Here is a 12968-nt window from a genome sequence, read left to right as displayed (position 1 = left end):
GGTTTGATAGACTTTTTGAACGAAAACATAATTAAGAGTTCTTGGAGGTTTAGGCTTGAATCCTATGTTAAATTGGTGATTGATGTTGTTGTGAGCATTCCGAAGTTTTGAACAAGTTTGAACGATGTTATGAGATGTATTGGTACAATTGGTTTGAAGTTCCGGGAGTTCCGGGTAGGTTCCAAGTAGGTTTCAGGTAGGTTCCGGGATGTTTTAGGCCGAAAATAATAGTTGTAGCAGGTCCAGAAGGGTTGCAGGCCTCGGAACTCACCCGCGTGGTCCGCAAAAAAAGAAGTGCGGCCACGGTATGTGCTGTGCGGACCGCACAAAATGAAGTGAGGCCGCGGTAGGTGTTGTGCGACCGCACAAAATGGTGTGCAGCCGCGGTGAAGAACATTCCACTGGCCCTACTTTGGAAGCTCATATCTTTTGATCTACAAGGAATTTTGAGATGACTCAAAAACAAAAGTTGTAGCCCTTCATGTCGTGTTTCCATAGCGGTAAAGATATAGCAATTTGGACATCTGTAGCGAAAGTTATGGCCAAAATACTAAAGCCTGTCACTGCAGAAGAAAGCCTGTGCGGCCGCGGTCGTTTTTGTGCGGACCGCACTGGTTTTATGCGGACTGCAGTCGATTTTGTGCGGCCCGCGGAGGTGAAAATCTATGGGGTACTCTATAAATACGAGGTTTTGGATTTAATTGATATTTTGACCTAGAGAGCTCGGATTTTAGCGATTTTTCGAAGGTTTTTCAAGAAATTCATCGGGGTAAGTGATTCTATCTCAGATTTGGCTAGAGTACATGAATCTATCATTGAATTCATCATTTAATTCGTGGTTTGGGATGGAATTTGGGAAAAAAAATTGTGAATCCTTTTAAAAATATAAAATGATGATTTGAATGACCAAATGGTATCGGAATTGGATAATTTTCGTATGGATAGACTCGTGAGAGTATAAGGATTCTAGTTTTGTGAATTTTATCAAATTTGAGATGTGGGCCCGAGGGTCGGGTTTTACCAATTTCTAGAATTTTGTGGTAATTCGATTGTTTTCGCTTGGGCTTTGTTCCCTTAGCATATTGTGACGTATTCATTCTGATTTTGGATAGATTCGACCCGCATGGAGGCCAATTCAAGGGGCAAAGGTGTCGCGAGCTAGAGAATTAGCCGGTTCGAGGTGAGTAATGATTGTAAATGATGCCCTGAGGGTTTGAAACCCCGGATTGCACATCATAGTGCTATATTGAGGTGAGACACGCGCTTGATGATGAGCGTGGGGTCGTTTACTATTGGGGATTGTGACTTGGTCCGTCCCGATTGATGATTTTACTGCATATTTGACTGAAACTTGTTTGTTATCATCATGGTTTGGGCTGATTGCCATATTTGGGCTTCGTGCCAACTATTTGAACCCTCCGAGGATTTTTATCACTATTTCCTTACTGTATTGATTTATTACTTGAATTCAGTCCTATTGTTTTCCACTGTTTTACAACTCAGCCACTCTTACTCAGTTTTGAGACTTAAATGATATTTTTAAACGATGTTTTGGGATGAGCACTACTGTTTTACAAATGCCCGAGGGGCTTGTGATAATTTTCTGACTGAGTGCGGCCGAGGGCCAGATGTGAGGATACACTGAGTGATATGGGGCCGAGGGCCAGATGTGAGGATACACTGAGTGATATGGGGCCGAGGGCCTGAGATACATTTACATTCCACAAGGTGTCTTGAGTGATGTGAGACCGAGAGCCGAGAGATGATGCCACAAGATGGCTTGATATTACGCTTGGGCTGTAAAGGGCCCCTCCGGAGTCTGCACACCCCCAGTGAGCGCGGGTACCCATTGTGATCTAAGAGTGAGCCTGAGGGGCTGATACTGATTTGAGAGTGAGCCCGAGGGGCTGATATTGTTCAGAGAGTGAGCCCGATGTGCTGGTACTGTTCTGAGTTGTTGCCCGAGGGGCGGATTTCTATTTGTTTATTACCTGCCAAATTACTTGTTTTTACTGGTTGAAAAAGGAAGTTTACTTGATATTTCACTGATTTACTGTTATAAGTGATTTTACTGCTTCGGTATAGATTGCTTTGTTATTTCACGTGTTTTCTTGCTTTCGGCCATTATTTATATTTGTTACTCACTAAGTTGGAGTACTCACTTTACTCCCTGAACCCCTGTGTGCAGATTCAGGCATAGTAGATTCCGCTCCTGAGTGCTGATCTTCCTAGTCCAGGTAGTGTTTCGGAGACTATGAGGTAGTTGTTGGTGTTCGTAGCCCCCGTGCCTCCCTTTATCTTATTAATTCTATGTATTTCAAACTATTTTACCAGACATCGTACCTAGTAGACTCGTATCAGGATCATTAGTTGCTCATGACTTGTGACACCCCGGTTTGGGCCGTGTCGGGATGGTTTCTTCTATTGTTATCTATATTTCCGCGAATTATTGCTGTTAAATCATACTTTAAACTGTTTTATGGTAATTAACTACTTAAAGAAGTGTACTATGTTGGACTGACTGCCCTTGTCTTCACGAGAGGCGCCATCACGACCGGGTTCGGGGATTAGGGTCGTGACACCAGGTCACGAAAATCTTGGAATTAGCTGGAATTTCAGTTTTATGGCCCTTAAACGCTAAAAAGGAGGAACTATCATGGTGAGACAATGAATAATGTTCCTTAGTCATTTCTGATGGGCCGGCAAAAAATGAGGAACAATCATGGCGAGGAGATGACTAATGTTGCTTAAGGCGTTTTTGATGGGCCTGTAAAATTTTATGCGATCCGGATCCCGGCGCCCAGGCTCAAGCTGGTGGTTTGTGCTATAGCACGCGAAAATCTGAGAACTGGGAGAAATTCTAGTTTTTTTCGCCCTAAAACGCCAAAAAGGAGGAACGGTCATGGAAAGATGATGACTCATGTTTCCTAGGTCATTTTTGTTGGACCATAAATTCTTTAGGAATTACGAGTTTGGACACTGGGGCCCATACCGGTTGCGTGGGATATAGCCCACGAAAATTTGGGAATCAGGCGGAATTCTAGTTCTATGGCCCTAAAATGCTAAAAAAGGAGAAACGATCATGACAAGGCAATGACTAATGTTCCTTAGATCATTTTAGATGGGTAGGCAAAATTTTAGTCCACCGGGTTCGGGGTGTACGGGCCATGCCATTGGCGTGGGCTATAGTACACAAAAATTTGGGAATCGGGTGGAATTTCAGTTTTAAAGCCCTGAACACAAAAAAATGAGGAACGGTCATGGCGAGGCAATGACTAATGTTCCTTAGTTCAATTTTAATGGCTGGCAAATTGTTAAGCGATCAGGTCCGGGTGCCCAGGCCTATGCCGGTGGCGTGGGCTATAACATACAAATATATGTGAATTGGGTGGAATTCCAATTTTATGACCCTAAAATGCCAAAAATGGAGGAACGACCATGGTGAGGAGATGACTAATGTTCCTTAGGTTGTTTTTGATGGGCCGACAAAATTTTAGGCCATCCGAGTCTGGGAGCCTATGCCCACACCTGTGGCGTGGGCTATAGCATACGAAAAACTGGGAATCATATAGAATTCTAGTTTTATGGCCCTAAAATGCCAAAAAGGAGGAACGGTCATGGCGAGGCAATGACTAATGTTCCTAGTGTTGGTTTGGATGGGCCGACAAAATTTAAGGCTATCCGGGTCCGGGCGCCCTAACCCACGCCGGTGGAGTGGGTTATAGTACACAAAAATCTGAAAATTTGGCAAAATTCAGTTTTAAGTCCCTAAGACGCAAAAAAAAGAAGGAACGATCATGGAGAGGCAATGACTAATCTTCCTTAAGCCATTTTTTATGGGCCGGGAGAATCTTAGGCGAACTAGATCCAGACGGTAGGCCCACGCCGGTGGCATGGGATATTGCACAAGAAAATTTGGAATCGAGCGCAATTCCAGTTTTATGGCACTAAAATGCCAAAAACATGGAACGACCATGGAAAGGCGATGGGTAATATTCCTTAGGTCAGTTTGGATGGGCCGACAAACTTTTAGGCGATCCTAGTCTGTGGGACCGAGCCTACATCGTTGGCATGTGCTATAGTTTTGAAAAATGTGGGAATCAAGCAAAATTCCAACTTTATGGCCCTAAAATGCCAAAAAGTAAGAAACGGTCATGTCGAGGTGATGATTAATGTTCCTTAGATCGTTTATGATGGGCCTAAAAATTTTAGGCGATACAGGTCCGGGAGCTAGCCCCACGGGCGTGGGCTTTTTTGACTATCATAAAAATCGAAATTTCAAACTTTTAGGGTCAAAAAATTAGAATTTCGACCGATTCCCAGATTTGGTGAGGTGATGATTAATGTTTCTAGGTCTTTTTTGATGGGCTAACTAAATTTTAGGTGATCCGGGTCCCGACGCCCTTGTAATACATGAAAATTTTATAATAGAGTGGAATTCCAGTTTTGTTGCCTTACAATACCAAAAAGGAGGAACGGTCATGGAGATACGATGACTAATGTTCCTTAGGACGTTCTTGATGGGCCGACAAAATTTTAGGCGATCCGGGTCCGGTGGCCTAGGCCCATACAGAAGGCATAGGCTATAGCACACGCCATATGTGAATGCCAAAAAGAAGGAACAATCATTGCGAGGCGATGAATAATGTTTCATAGGTCATTTTTTATGGGGTAGTAAAATTTTTAGGCGACTCAGGTCTAGATGCCCTGGACCACGCCTGTGGCGTGGGTTATTGCACTCGAAAATCTTGAAGTCAGGCGGAATTTCAGTTTTACGGCCCTAATACTCCAAAAAAGGAGGAACGGTCATTACGAGGCGATGACTATTGTTCCTTAAGTCGATTTTGATGTGCTGGAAATTTTTTTGGTGATCTGGATCCGGGTACCAAACCCACACAGGTGGTGTGGGCTATAACACACAAAAATTTTAGTGTCGGGCAAAATTTCAGTTTTATAGTCCTAAAACGTCAAAAGGAAAAGGAACGGTAATGGCGAGGGTGATGACTAATGTTCCTTAGATCGTTTTTTATGGGCCAAAAAATTTTTAGGAGATTCGGGACCGCGCACCCGGGTCCACGCCAGTGGCATGGGCAATAGCACATGAAATCTGATAATCGGGCAGAATTCTAGTTTTATGGCCCTAAAATGCCCAACAAGGGAAAATGGTCATGGAGAGACGATAACTATAGATTCTTAGGTCGTTTTTGATGGGCTGGTTACATATTAGGCGATTCTGGTTCGGACACCCGATAGCACATGAAAATCTAAAAATCGGGCGAAATTCTAGTTTTATCGCCCTAAAATGCCAAAAAAAGAGAAACGCTCATGGTGAGGCGATGACTAATGTTCCTCCAGTCATTTTTTAGGGGCCAAAATTTTTTTAGGGGATCTGGATCGGGGCACCTGCGCCCTCGCCGATGGCGTAGGTTATTGCACACAAAAATTTGGAAATCGGTTGGAATTCTATTTTGATGGCCCTAAAATCCCAAAAAGGTGTAACGGTCATGGCGAGGCTATGACTAATGTTTCTTAGGTCAATTTTGATGGGGCAGCAAAAATTTTGGCTATCCAGGTCCGACGCCCGAGACCAAACCAGTGGTGCGGGTTATAACACACGAAAATTTTGAAATCGAGCGGAATTCAATTTTAAGGCCCTGAGATGCCAAAAAATAAGGAACGGTCATGGAGAGGCAATGACTAATATTCCATAACTCCTTTTTGACAGGCAGGGAAAATCTTAGGTGATCCGGGTGTGTGGGCTATAGCACACAAAAATTAGGAATCGGGTGGAATTCCAGTTTATGGCCCTATAACGTCAAAAAAGGAGGAACAATCATGGCGAGGCAATGACAAATCTTCCATATATCGCTTTTGATGGGCCGGCAAAATTTTAGGCGATCCATGTTTGGGCCCTCATCGGTGGCATGGGCTATAGCACACGAAAATCCGGGAATCTAGCGAAATTCAAGTTTTATGGCCCTAAGACGACAAAAAAGAAGGAACGGTTATGGCGAGGCGATGACTAATGTCCTTTAGGTCATGTTTGATGGGCAAGAAAAATTTAAGGCAATTCGGGTGCAGGTGTCTGGTCCCACACCGGTGGCATGGGCTATAGCATACGAAAATCTGGAAATCGGTCGGAATTCCAATTTTATTGCCCTAAAATGCCAAAAAAGAGGAATGGTCATGGCAAGGCGATGACTAATGTTCCTTAAGTCATTTTTGATGGGCGGTAAAATTTTAGGTTATCCGGGTCCGGGAGCCCGGTACCACACCGGTGGTGTGGGCTATAGCACACAAAAATCTTGGAATCGGTCGGAATGCCAGTTTTATTACCCTAAAATGCCAAAAAAGAAGGAACGATCATGGCGAGGCGATCACTAATGTTCAAAGTAATTTCTAACGAAATGCTATTCAATATGATTAACCTTTGATTGGGATGATTAATAACTAAATTAACTAAGAAACTAAAATAATTAACAATTGATCACAGAACTATAAGAGTTGAGCAATACCGAAATAATCAATGGGATAAATAAGGGTAGTGACAGGATAGGTGCAAGATAGCTATTTGGGATCAAACTCTAGTTCAATCCACTCTAATGTTCTAATAATTCTCATGAATTCACTCGATAATTAGTTCAAACGTATAACCAAGACTACTCTCTCGATTAAATCTTAACTCACGAGGTGAACTAATATAAGTATTGAGAAAATATGCAAGCATGCATTAATGGATTAGTCTTCAAGAAAACGTCACTCGAATATTCTCCTAAATTGATTTAATCAACAATTCAAAAAACTCTTTCGATTACTTAAAAGAACCACTGAATTAAACCAAAAAAAAATATGTAAAGATAATCACTAAAATATTCTTCTTTCGATTAAATAAAGTGGTGAATAAAGCTGCAAACAATTCAAAGCTCCATAAACGAATTCAAGCAAAGAGCTAGAGTTAAAATCCACTAATAACAATCAAAACACCATATCCATCAAACCGTAAGGGAAACTACTCCATATTCATGGAGAAAATCATCATAAATAAAGTTGAATAATAAGAAAACATGAATTCAATCCAAAATCGGGTGTTGAGTTGAGGAAAGAATGATGAATCCTTATGCTTTCAGTCTCTAATGCTCTTTTAATCTTCTGTAGGTCAAAAGTCTCTTCAGAAACATCTTTTTGGTGTATTTATAACATGTAGGAGTGTGCCCGGACAAAACTACCCTTTCCATGCCGAAACAGAAAAATACTCTGAGAAAATTGTACAGGCGCGCTGCACCACGCGCTGTGGTAGCGGGAAAGTTCAGAGAGCAATTTATGACGGGCGCAGCAAAAACATACAGTCGAGCCCTATGCACTGCTCCACGCGGTGCGACTGTGTATATTTTATAGAGTAATTGGTTTTCGTCATTTAATATATTTAGACTTGGCTCCCGACTCCCAAATGTGATCTTGGCTTAATTTGTTTGGCTTTTACTCAGACTTTAAAGCTCCAACTTATTCAATTTAGCTTCAAATTATCTTAATAGTTTGGAATCATTTCCTGCAAGGTATAAAAGACATAATAAGTGCAAATCAACATTAATTAAGCTCAACCACAAGTAAAATGCAGTAATTAGAGTGCAAACTATGACTAAAACACGGTTTTCTAGCCTACCATCAACACCCCACATTTAAACTAGTGCTCGTTCTCGAGCAATCAAACTACACTTCAGATAGAGACGACCTTTTTATCAGACAACTTCCCTAACGCATCACGCCAAGAATATTTAAAGCAGACTAAGCACCATATCATAACATTCTAGCCTCGACACTTGACTCATACGCGCCACATATTTCAAAAACCTACTCACTTACTCTAACTCAGAGGCCAAAGACATTACCTTTCCTTAGCAAATTATGTACCATCACACCAAAGATAGAGAATACTTCCACACATAATAAAATACAAGAACAAATAGGAACTCAAGATAGAAAGAATTCACTCATTATCAGAATTAAAATTTATGTGCCACAGAAGATGTACCATAGGCTTGCCCGTAGTATAATACTCTACTAATCGAGCTCATTCAGTAAAAGATCAAGTAGGACTTTATTTGGTTGTAATGTAGGCTGCGGGATGGGTAGGATATATTTGGATATAGTGACTACACCTCCTTAAGCACTTTAATACATTTACATTAATAATTTAAACCCCATAATTGTGTTGAACCAAACCTCATCCTTCAACATAATAACACCCATATCCTAATTTCTTTAATCACAAATATAGCAAGAGCTACCACCATAAAGGAATATATTTTTTTCCAAAAAATATATACAAACACAAGACTTTTTTTTTCTTATCTAATGATTTTTTTTCTTTCAAGCAATTCTCTTTTTTTTTCTTTTCTAATTCCCTACAAGTGTCTCTCATAATTGATTTCAAACAGTGCACATTTCTCCTTTTTACTACTCCAACTCCAAGAACCCAATTATACCTCCACTTAGATTTTAACAAGCTCATAACAAATGGAGGTGCTCAAGAGAGGTAAAAGGTTCAAACAGATAGTCAATTCAAACAAAGGGGTCAGGCTTTTAGTATGGTTGCCAAAGAAAATGTAATTACAGGCTTAAAGGGGCTAACTAGGATACACAACAATTAGGAGGGTCATAGGCATATAATTGACTAGACAAAGAAATGCCTATATCACTTCCTAGACTGAACAAAACTGCTATTTCGCTTTGCAAAAACACGGGGCAAATTCTAGACATCAACTGACATGCACATAATATCACAAAACCTCGCACCAACATTGGCATATAACTTACTTAGGATCGGATCTATCCCGACTCTCTAGTTAAGTAGTTAAGAAATATTAAGATCAAACAATTTCAAGCACTTCTACATGAGTCAAAAACTGAGCCTAGGAATCACAACTAAGGCACCACTACTCTCAAGGCACAACAAAGTTAAGAAAAGTCATCTCCATTTAATACCATACCATAGCACAAGACTTCAAATTTCCTAACAAAAGTAAAACTAACTATACCCGGTTCAAGCAAAACCCTTGGAAAAGAATCCCGGCACAAAAAACCCCCACGAGGAATTGTTACACTACCTAGGAAAAACAAAATATTTTTTTTCTTCTACTTTGATCCCTCAAGAAAATAGTCGAGGAAATCCATCGTCGGAAAAAGTCAAAAAAAATAAAAAATTCAAACAAAACAAAAGAAAACAAACACACATGTACATATTTACATCCCTCATTCCATATTTTAAATTACGGCATGTCCCCATGATACATAAATAAAAGCAAGAGGTAAAGGAACTCCTCTGAATCATCTAGTTGGGGTCTAAATCGATGTCGGAATCTCATTTGCACGCCCGACCCAGTGCACACATCCATGCCGAAAGTTTATTTTTTGCCTTCTTTGGGTACAACCCACACTTATCATGCTTACGCTCTCTATCTCACTCTTTTAGAGCCCACATTGCTCCTTCTATCTTGAAGACGGCCCTTTCTTCTCCAACTCTGAGCATGAGCTGCATTTCTTGAATGTCCAGAATAGCTCTGCCAATAACTAAGAAGGGTATCCCTAAAATCAAAGGGACCTCCATATTCTCTTCCATATTCACCACAATGAAGTCCATAGGGAACACAAATTTATTCACCCGAACAAGTACATATTTCACTATTCCTTCAGGTATGATTGTGGTCTGATCCGCCTGCTGCAAATACACATGCATTGATCTGATTTCTCCAATTTCTCCCTCAACTTTCTTGAAAATAGACAAAGGCATAAGATCAATAGAAGTTCCCGAATCACACAAAGATTTTTCAAACTTACTACTTCCTAAAGTGCAAGGTATAATTAAACTCCCTGGATCTTCATACTTATGAGGTAGCTTATTTTGCAGAATGGCACTACAGTACTTTGTGAGCTTTACAACTTATGTCTCTTCTGCTTTCCGCTTGTTGGACAATATCTCCTTCAGGAACTTAGCATAAGCTGGCATATGAGAGAGCACCTCTGTGAATGGTAGGTTAACATGCACCTGCTAGAGCACATCTAGGAAACGCCCAAATTGTTTGTCCAGCTTCTCTCTTCTCTACTTCTGAGGGAAAGGTAAAACAGACATATATTTACTCTCTTTAGTCTCTTCATTTATTGAATTCCCATCTTTCTCTTCTTTTGCGCTCTAGTCTTCCTCTTGTTTTTTAGACCATCATCTACTATCACTTCATCTTCTTGAATGTTGTTATTTTCTGCTCCTCCACAATCTCTACCTATCATTCAATCAACTCATCCTTTTGTTTTTCCATGGGGTCCTTCAATACGTGCCCACTCCTCAAAGATACCACATTTATTGTCTCTTTTGGATTTCTTTCAATAGCAATAGAGAGGGTTCCTGGAACCCTCTCAGACAGTAGATTGGAAAGTTGCCCTACTTGTGTTTCCAAATTTTGAATGTATGTGCCTTGTTCTCGGATAGTTGTGCCATGAGTTTCAAGCCTCTCATCTGTCTTAATAATAAAGGCCTTCATTAGATCTTCCATGCTAGACAGATTAGACTATGGAGGTTGATATTGCTGCCTCTATTGATTGAGAAGACTTGGAGCTCTCTGTCCCTGGGATCTGGTGTTATTTTGTTGCCATGCATTTGCACTACCACTTGGTGAACTCCAAGAAAAACTTAGGCGCCTCTGCCCCATGGAGTTAAAAATATTACCACTTCGGCAGTTGCCTCTGTCAAAGCTCCCCCACAACATTTATTACTTCATCTATAGTCGAGGCCTGACACTCATGTATTGGATGACCCATTCCACAAAAATCACAAACCGATGATGACTGGATTTGGACCTTGGCTAAGGTTAACTTTCTTATCTCTATGACCATGGTGTCTAGCTGGGCTTGCACTAATGTGTTAGAGTCTATCTGGTGAACACCAACTGATTTTCTTCTATCATTACTCTCAGCAGGCCATTGGTTAGCATCTTTAGAGAGCTCATCAAGAATTTCAACAATCTCAACAGGAGTCTTCTTCATCAAAGAACCTCCAACTACAGTTCTTAGAGTTCGTCGTGAGGAATATGTCGGTCCATCCCAAAAGTCCTAGAGTTGCATCCACAATTCGATTCCATTATGCTGACACTTTCTCACTTTCTCCTGGAATATTTCCCAAGCTTCGAAGACCTTTTCAGTGTCCTTCTGGCAGAATTTGTGGATTTCCTTTCTGAATTTCATTGTTTTTGCAGCTGAGAAGTATTTGTCAAGAAAGTTTTTAGTCATATCTTCACATGTCCAGATCGACCCAGTTGGTAAGCTTCGAAGTCAGTGTTTTGCGTCATCCTTTAGTAAAAAGGGGAATGCCCTCAAATAGACTGCATCTTTTGACACTTCATTATGCTGAAAGGTGTTCATGATTTCCTCAAAATCCATTAACTGAGTGTTAGGATTTTCATTCACCTTCCCTCTAAAGACAAATGTTCTGGATGGTTTAAATCAAGCCTTGCTTCAACTCGAAATTATTCGTTACTATGGGTGGAGGTCTAACACTTAATAGTCCCTAATTGTAGACTGGTCTAGTGTGGTCGCCTAGTGATCTCCTAGACCTAGGTGCTGCATTATCGAACTTATCTTCAACCATGGGATGATTTAAATTGAATCTTCGACCCCCATCATCTTCGATAGTCTCTACAGAAACTCTAAAGGCTGCTATAACTATTATTCGAGTAGCTTATTCTCTCTGTTGTGCTCCATCTCTTGCAGCTAAGTCTACTCTATCAATCTCTTTGTTTGCCATTTTATCTTGAGTCGAATTGTGACCTAAGAAATTTTCATGACTCATCTTTCTTTTCTCAACTATCGCATGTGTTTTTCTAACTCCGGTTCGCAAGGTATTACTTTCTTTGAAGAAGCTCGAGTCATACACCAGAGAAGATAGACATGTATCCTGCACACGGAAGAGAAAAACTGTGAAGAATAAAATAAAATTGGCTTCTGAACTAGCACCAAAAACTGTTTTGAACAGTATCGATTGCCGATCTCTGGCAACATTACCAAAACTTAACGAGCACAAAACATAACACAAAATTGAGGCTCGCTAACCAAAGATAGTATATAGTATAATTATTGTCTCCACAGGGATTGGATTTAAATAATGTTCAAGTAATTTCTAGCTTAACGCTATTCATGATAATTAACCTTTGGTTGGGATGATTAATAATTAAAATTAACTATGAAACTAAAACAATTAACAATGCATCACAAAACGACAAGAGTTGAGCACACCGAAATAATCAATGGGAGAAATAAGGGTCGTGATAGGATATGTACAAGATAGCTATTTGGGATCTAACTCTAATTCATGTTCTAATGATTCTCATGAATTCACTCGATGATTAGTTCAAACGTGTATCCAAGACTCCTCTCTCGATTAAATCTTAACTCTACGAGGTGAACTAATATAAGTATTGCAAAAATATGCAAGCATACGTTAATGGATTAGTCATCAGGAAAACGTCTCTCGAATATTCTCCTAAATTGATTTAATCAACAATTCAATAAGCTCTTTCGATTACTTAAAAGAATCAATGAATTAAACCAAACAAAATATGTAAAGATAATCACCAAATTATTCCTCTTTTAATTAAATAACCTAATGAATAAAGTTGCAAGTAATTCAAAGCTCCATAAACTAATTCAAGCAAAGAACTAGAGTTAAAATCCACTAATATCAATCAAACCACCATATCCGTCAAACCTTAAGGGAAACTACTCCATATTCATGGAGAAAATTACAAATAAAGTTGAATAATAAGAAAACATGAATTCAATCCAAAATCGGGTGTTGAGTTGAGGAAAAAATGATGAATCCTTGTGCTTTGAGTCTTTAATTGTAAGGCCCCATGAAATTTCTACTCAACAATTGAGAAAAACACCAGCTCAGATTTCATTATTGTCATTATTGATCCATTCCA

General features: G+C 40.0%; 1 non-coding gene across 1 annotated transcript; it reads left to right on the top strand.

Annotated features, from left to right (window-relative positions):
• Positions 1-11122: 11122 nt before the first annotated feature.
• Positions 11123-11229, top strand: LOC142164477 (small nucleolar RNA R71). Its single transcript, XR_012695245.1, has one exon. It is a non-coding gene; the product is annotated as a small nucleolar RNA R71 (small nucleolar RNA).
• The last annotated feature ends 1739 nt before the right edge of the window (positions 11230-12968 follow it).

This window comes from Nicotiana tabacum, chromosome 9, assembly GCF_000715075.1.
Source record: "Nicotiana tabacum cultivar K326 chromosome 9, ASM71507v2, whole genome shotgun sequence".
NCBI classification, from domain to species: domain Eukaryota; kingdom Viridiplantae; phylum Streptophyta; class Magnoliopsida; order Solanales; family Solanaceae; genus Nicotiana; species Nicotiana tabacum.
The sequence above is the reverse complement of the archived record's forward strand: the minus strand, read 5'-3'. Positions and strand labels throughout refer to the sequence as shown.